Source organism: Mustela putorius, unplaced genomic scaffold (genome assembly GCF_011764305.1).
Source record: "Mustela putorius furo isolate JIRA1106 unplaced genomic scaffold, ASM1176430v1.1 tig00003836_pilon_pilon_pilon, whole genome shotgun sequence".
Lineage (NCBI taxonomy): Eukaryota > Metazoa > Chordata > Mammalia > Carnivora > Mustelidae > Mustela > Mustela putorius.
In genome coordinates, this window is record NW_025421989.1 from 34,479,403 (window position 1) to 34,485,402 (window position 6,000).

Here is a 6,000-nt window from a genome sequence, read left to right on the forward strand (position 1 = left end):
AGATCAAGAAGAGAACAGCTGAGAGGGAGGATCTCTGAGACGTGCACAGGGAAGGCTAGATGAAGAAAGCACCCTAAGACAGGTTCAGAACCAGAAGGGCGGTATAGCAGGAGGCGGGGGGTGGGGGAGGGGAAGAAGCGGTCAGTGGTGTTTAATGATGCCTGGATGTCAGCTTAGGGTAAGGAATGAGCAGAAGTCATTAGATTTCACTGATGCAAGCGAAGGTTTGAGACCCCTGATGTATTTGACTTTCGAAAAGCTCAACTGTGAGTAGAAAGCAAGGAGGCAGCTACCCCAGAGGAAGCCAGTGACCCAGGTAGGATCCAGAGTCGCAGAAGGAGGTCTTGAGAGAACACACAGGTAGCCCATTGGCTTTGTGACTGACAAATGCTGTCTGGATGGTAGCCTTCGCCTGGACCCCTTCCTGCATCTGAACGAGGTGAGCGGTGGCCGATTGTGGCTGTGGGTGCCCTGCGCTCCACCCACCATCAACCCGCACAGGAGAAATGATTCAACTTCTATGTTTCTAGTGGCAGAGAAGTTAAGCTGCTAAAGGAGCTCGATTACTGTCCCTGTCCCCGTGTTTCTGCAGGCCGGCTGGGCTCACCCGGGAGAGGCTAGCTACCGGTGTCAGGCACGTGGTGGCTTTTTGTGCTTTTCGTGCAGGTCTGGCCATTGATGGTGGCTGTAAGCTGGGACCTCGGTGGGGGCCGTGGTCAGGAACACCTCTCCTGTGCAGCCTTGCCACGTCGTCTGGGCCATCTCACGGCACGGTGGCTGGGCTCCAAGGATCATAGCCCCAGAGAGAACCAGGCAGAGACTGGGCTGCCTCTTCTGGCCCAGCCTCGGAAGCCATGTAACGTGACTTCTGCCGTGCATGATTCGTAGAGGCAGCCAGAAGGCCTGATCAAGTTTAAGAGGAGGGGATGCAGACTCCACCTTGGTATGGGGGGCAAGGCAAGTTTCCGGAAAAGCACGGAGGGCGGGCGGAAAGCATTGTTTTAGCCATTTGTGCAAAATAGTCTGCCACAGGGAAATAAATCCTCGATGGTCAACCCCATTATGACCTTGCTCACTCTGGCAGGTAAGCTCCAGTCCGTGTCTAATTACCCATGACCGGGCTGATTCGTCATTGCAGTGACCTTCCCTCAGAGGAGGGGCATGGACAGTTGGAAGGCAAATGCTCAGAAGGCCTCCACGGCCAGAAATCCTGCCCCGGGTCCAGCCTGGAGGCTCTGGGAAAGCCCCACTGAGAGCCCCTTCCTCCTTTAGGAGTTAACCCCGGTCAGGGTGTGGCCGCCGGAGGGACAAAAGGAATTGATCAGCAGCCAGAATTACATCACCCCCTCTCTTTGTTCATTTTTCATTACTGTGGTTCTTTTTCCTGTGTTTAATTTCCCTCCTTCCTCACTCTCCCCTAGGACCTCCCCCTGAGAGATGGGGTTGGGGGCTTTGATTGATTGGTGCTGAAAGCAAGGGAGGTTGCAAGTAGAGAGAGATCACCTTACCCCAGATAGTTTCCATGGCAACAGGGACAGGTTGGTGGGAGGGGCGGGCAGATAAGGGCCCCACTTTGGGGTTCGGTGCTTGGTGGAAGCGAAGGCTAGAGTGTTTACGGGAAAACAGCCTGCTCGGCTGGGTCGGAGAGTGGAAACATTATTGGAGACAGCTTTGAGGCTAACCTTCCATGACCCCTCCCCCTTCCCTCTCCCCTCGTTCATTACCCAACAACCTCAGTAGTGGCATCTGTGTGCCCGCCACCCCTCATCCTGACTTGTAGCCCTTCTGGTCATTATTTCCTCCAAGGAAAGCGCTCTCCTCCTCCTCCTGCTCTCTGCTCTCACTTCCTAACAACAAAGCCCAGCTCCCATCCCACTGAGTGTTGGTGAGGGACACAGCCCGGCTTCCTGCTGCAACCTGATGGGTGGTATGGGGAGGTTCTCGTGGTCCACCCTCCCACCTTCTATGGCAGCCTTTACCTGGCATCATTCCTCGGGGAGCCGGAGGTCGCTGGGAGAGAAGCCAGGGGATCGCCCCAGGCCAGTCATTAGCCCAGGATACACAGGAAGCCTCTGAATGGTGGCCGCCCAGGCATTGCACACTCTGTGATGGGCCCTCTGTTGCCTAGGACTTCCGCTTGGCCGGCCCTGGCCTGCTCCGACAAGGTATGGCCCAGATGTTTCTCTTGAAAGCGAAGAGTGATTTTTGATTCTTTGCTTCGGGGCTACCCCTCCTTCCCCAAGGATGGATCCGCAAGTGATTCTCACCTTCCCTCACTGCCTTCTCTCCTCCATCTCTTCCCATGGGGCGCTGATGGCTCCCCACACATGAAGACTGCATCACACATGGGCACTCTCCCTTTGGTTTCTTCAGCCCCCGTTGGTTTCCTCCAGTGTTCCTTCAGGACCAACAGAAGTCTCCTGGGCTGGAACATCTTAGAGGAAATGCTCTTCCAGTTCCCTGAAGGAAAGTGTGCAGAGCAGAAAAGCAAAATGGTGGCTCTCCAGCCTGGGCCAATGACCCAGGGGGGCATCTTGGGCCTCAGTGGGCAGGCCCGCTGACTCACCCCTGGACTGGGGCCCCGAGGGTTGGGGTCCAGGGAACATTTCCCTCAGGATCTTAAAGGTCTTTTCTGTGCCTGGCCCATAGAAGGGCTTAAAAACACATGTTGTTCCTCAATGAGCTGAACGTAGAACTACTGTGGGACCCAGCAATTCCACTCCTGAGGGGTACCCCCAAAATAGCTGACAGCAAGGATTCGAGCAGGAACATGGACAAAAATGTTCACTCAGCCAGAGTGTCCACCATCAATGGATGAAATGTCCAGAATAGATGAATCTACAGATACGGACTGCACATGGGGGCAGGGTTTCCATTCAGGGATATGGAAAAGTTCTGGAACCAGACAGTGGCAATGGTTGCAGAACACTGAGAATGCACTTATTGGCCCCAAATCACACACTTTCAATGGTAAGGCTTCTGACGTTTGTATTTAACCACAATTTAAAAAACGCATGTGGCAATGATGTCATATCCCTCGGCAGCCAGGGCCCCAAAACTCTGCACTGCAGGCAAATTACGACAACCACACCTGTTTTCCCGGGCTGTGCTGACTTGAGGTCCAAAATCCCCTCTGTCCTGGTGCAGAGGGCAGCTCGCTGACTTTCTCTGCCCCGGAGTCCCACCTCTTGCTGCCTGTGGGCTCCGGGGCAGCAGGCTTCTCTCGTCTGAGTCTCGGTTTCTTGCGCTGTGGGTGTGCTGCGGGATTAGATGGGATCATAAATAAGAACAGTACTCACAGCCAACAGCCAGAGAGCACTTATTAGGCTCCAGGCTCTGTTCCCAGCCAGTGCTTCGAGCAGGCACGTGAACCTGCTCCGGGTTGGCAGGTCCGGGACAGATGAAGCCCAAGACCCTTCATAGCCAATGAGCCCTCAGTGACACAGAAGGTGCCGGTCCACGGACCATGCTCAGGGTACTCCAGATTCCAAATCCCACACAGATGGTAATGCCCTTAACCCCTCTTCCACCCGAGTGAGGTGGACGCTCAAGGTCATATAGCTAGCTGGGATGTGGCGGATGGCACCAGGATTGGAGCCCAAGGCAGTCTGTTCCCCAACAGAGATAATGTAGGGAAAGGATCCCGCACCAGGCTTCCCACGGGGTGACCTTTCACAAAATAGTAGTTATTGTTGTCAGGGGTTACTTACAAACCAACTTTTCCTTGAAAAAACCAGTCATCTTTTTAGACTCGTCACTAGATGACGCGGTCTCTATTGTCCCTCCAGCTCTCCTCTCTTCAACGGACAAGGGACAGCCCTTCCAGCCAGTGGTGCAGAGCAGTCTTCTTTCTCTTGTCTTTGCTTGTCAGTAAGTTGTGCAGAACTCCCCAGGGACAGGCTTCCCACGCCACCCCCCCCCAACTCTGAGTCTTCATTTATGGTATGCGTGGCCGTGGAGGGCAGACTTGCATCGTCTCATTCGGCAGTAAGCCCTCCGGTCTCCCGGGGCTCAGACATGATGCCTTCGTCATATCCATCATCCCTGGTGGATATGGCCAATCCAGAGCCTGGCCCAAGCGCTTACCAGACACAGAGTACCTGTTAGCCCACTGTGCCTCGCCAACCTCACTTTCCCTCTCTGTAAAGTGGAGGCATTCATACCTACCTAGAATTCTGGACACCGGAAGAACAGAATTCTATCCCAGGAAACCAGACATCTGAAGGCTAATCATTTTCTATTGCACTGGGGAAGATGTATAATGAAAACACCTAGTGTGTGTTTAAAACTATGGGACAGCAAGCAAGAGAGACAGAGAGAAGGAGGGAGGGGGACAGAGGGGGGACATCGGAAACAGAAACCTCTCTGTCCCCCATCTGGCACTTTTGTGATTTCTCACAGCAGATGGTTCTAAGGGAACGGGGAATCGAGAGGCGGGCTACAGAGCACAATTGAGTGCCCCTCCGCGTTCTGACCGGGCTGTGGGCAGGAGCCCGGGACGGCTCTGTGAGAAAAGAGGAGGACAAGCTCGATCTGGATCTTGATCAAAGTCCGAGAAAATATTTGGATTTACGGAATGGCGGAGATTTCCCAAACCAGAGAAATACCGGGAGCTGACAGCTGTCACCCCCTCCCCCCCCCCGGGCCCTATCCAGTCTCCTGGACCTCTCTGGTCTGGGAGGGTGTGCGAGGCACGAGGCCTTCCCTGGGGCTGGGCTCCTTGCGGTGGGTCTGTGCCAGAGGGGGCCCATCCTGAAGTGGTCCCCTCCCGCCCAGGCAGAGCCAGAGCCCCTGCAGCCTTTCCAAGCCCTTGCTTATGCCCCCCCCCTTCCCCCCAGCCCAGGCCCTCCACAGGGACAGCTTCCAGAGGTCTCCCTGAATCCATATGTGGGTTTTGGCTCTTCCTGTTTTTGGCTCCGCTTGGCGGCAGGGGATTTGAGGGGCGGTTGTGTGATTTGTACAGCTGTCATTAGGGTAATTGCATGATATTTTCCCAAATTTCTCCTGCAGCTTCGGGCTGGGTTTCCAAACTTCCTGCCCTAACAGGGGCTCTGGTGAGAGAGGGGGCTGGCTCGGAGCTTTCCCAGCAGCTGCCGATGGTGCCCGGGGGGCAGCTCTCCCTACAAGTCCCCAGGGGACCAGGCACCAGGCCATTGCTAATTGTACCCAGTGTCACCTCCCCCTCTCAAAATGGAAACAGATACAAATCGACCCGGGCCTTTTCTGAAACAGCAAAGAGGCCATCTCCCGATGCCAGGATTTGGAAAGTTCTCTCTCTGTCCTCCAAGGAGGTTGACAGACCAGAACCCCACATCCTGTTTCTCAGCAGCTTATCAACTCAGCCCTGATTAAGGGTCCCAAGCTGGCAGAGGCCAGTGCCCCGCTAGCTGGCACTGAAAGAAAGGAGGGAGTTATGTGCACCTGGCCCAGGTGGGGAATCAGAGCACTTGGATTACCTTCCTCCCTTCTCAAGCCGATGTGCACCCCCCACCCTGCTTCCTATTCGGCCTGACAGGTTAATACTCTAGATCGGCTCCTCCAGGCTTCTCACGCACGCACACACACACGCACGGTGAGAGGGAGAACAGCCCCTTTTCGCTGCTTGTGTGCAGGAGCTGGGGGTGAAAAGGGGTTGGTGCATAGCTCCACACTCTTCCAGAAAGGGAAAAAGCACTGGGGATGAGGTTCCCCAGACCTGGCTTCCTGGACCACCCGGAAAAGATTCTCTGCCGTGGGTCCTCTGAGGCTGGAACAGTCAGGGAGAGCCCGGGGTGTCTCTGTTGGCTTTAGGCCCTGGGGCTCCTGCTCCTTCTGACCCTCCGGCTGGGGAGGGGGACACACCATGGAGAGCCTCGTCACTTAGCATTGCGTCTGCTCCAACACGATGCCTCCGAGTAATGTGATTTATATTTCATGCACAATTGAAGCAGCTAATGGTGTAATTCTCCAAGGGGGAAACAAGTTGTTATAGTGTTAATTACATTGCAGGCGTGTTCCCTC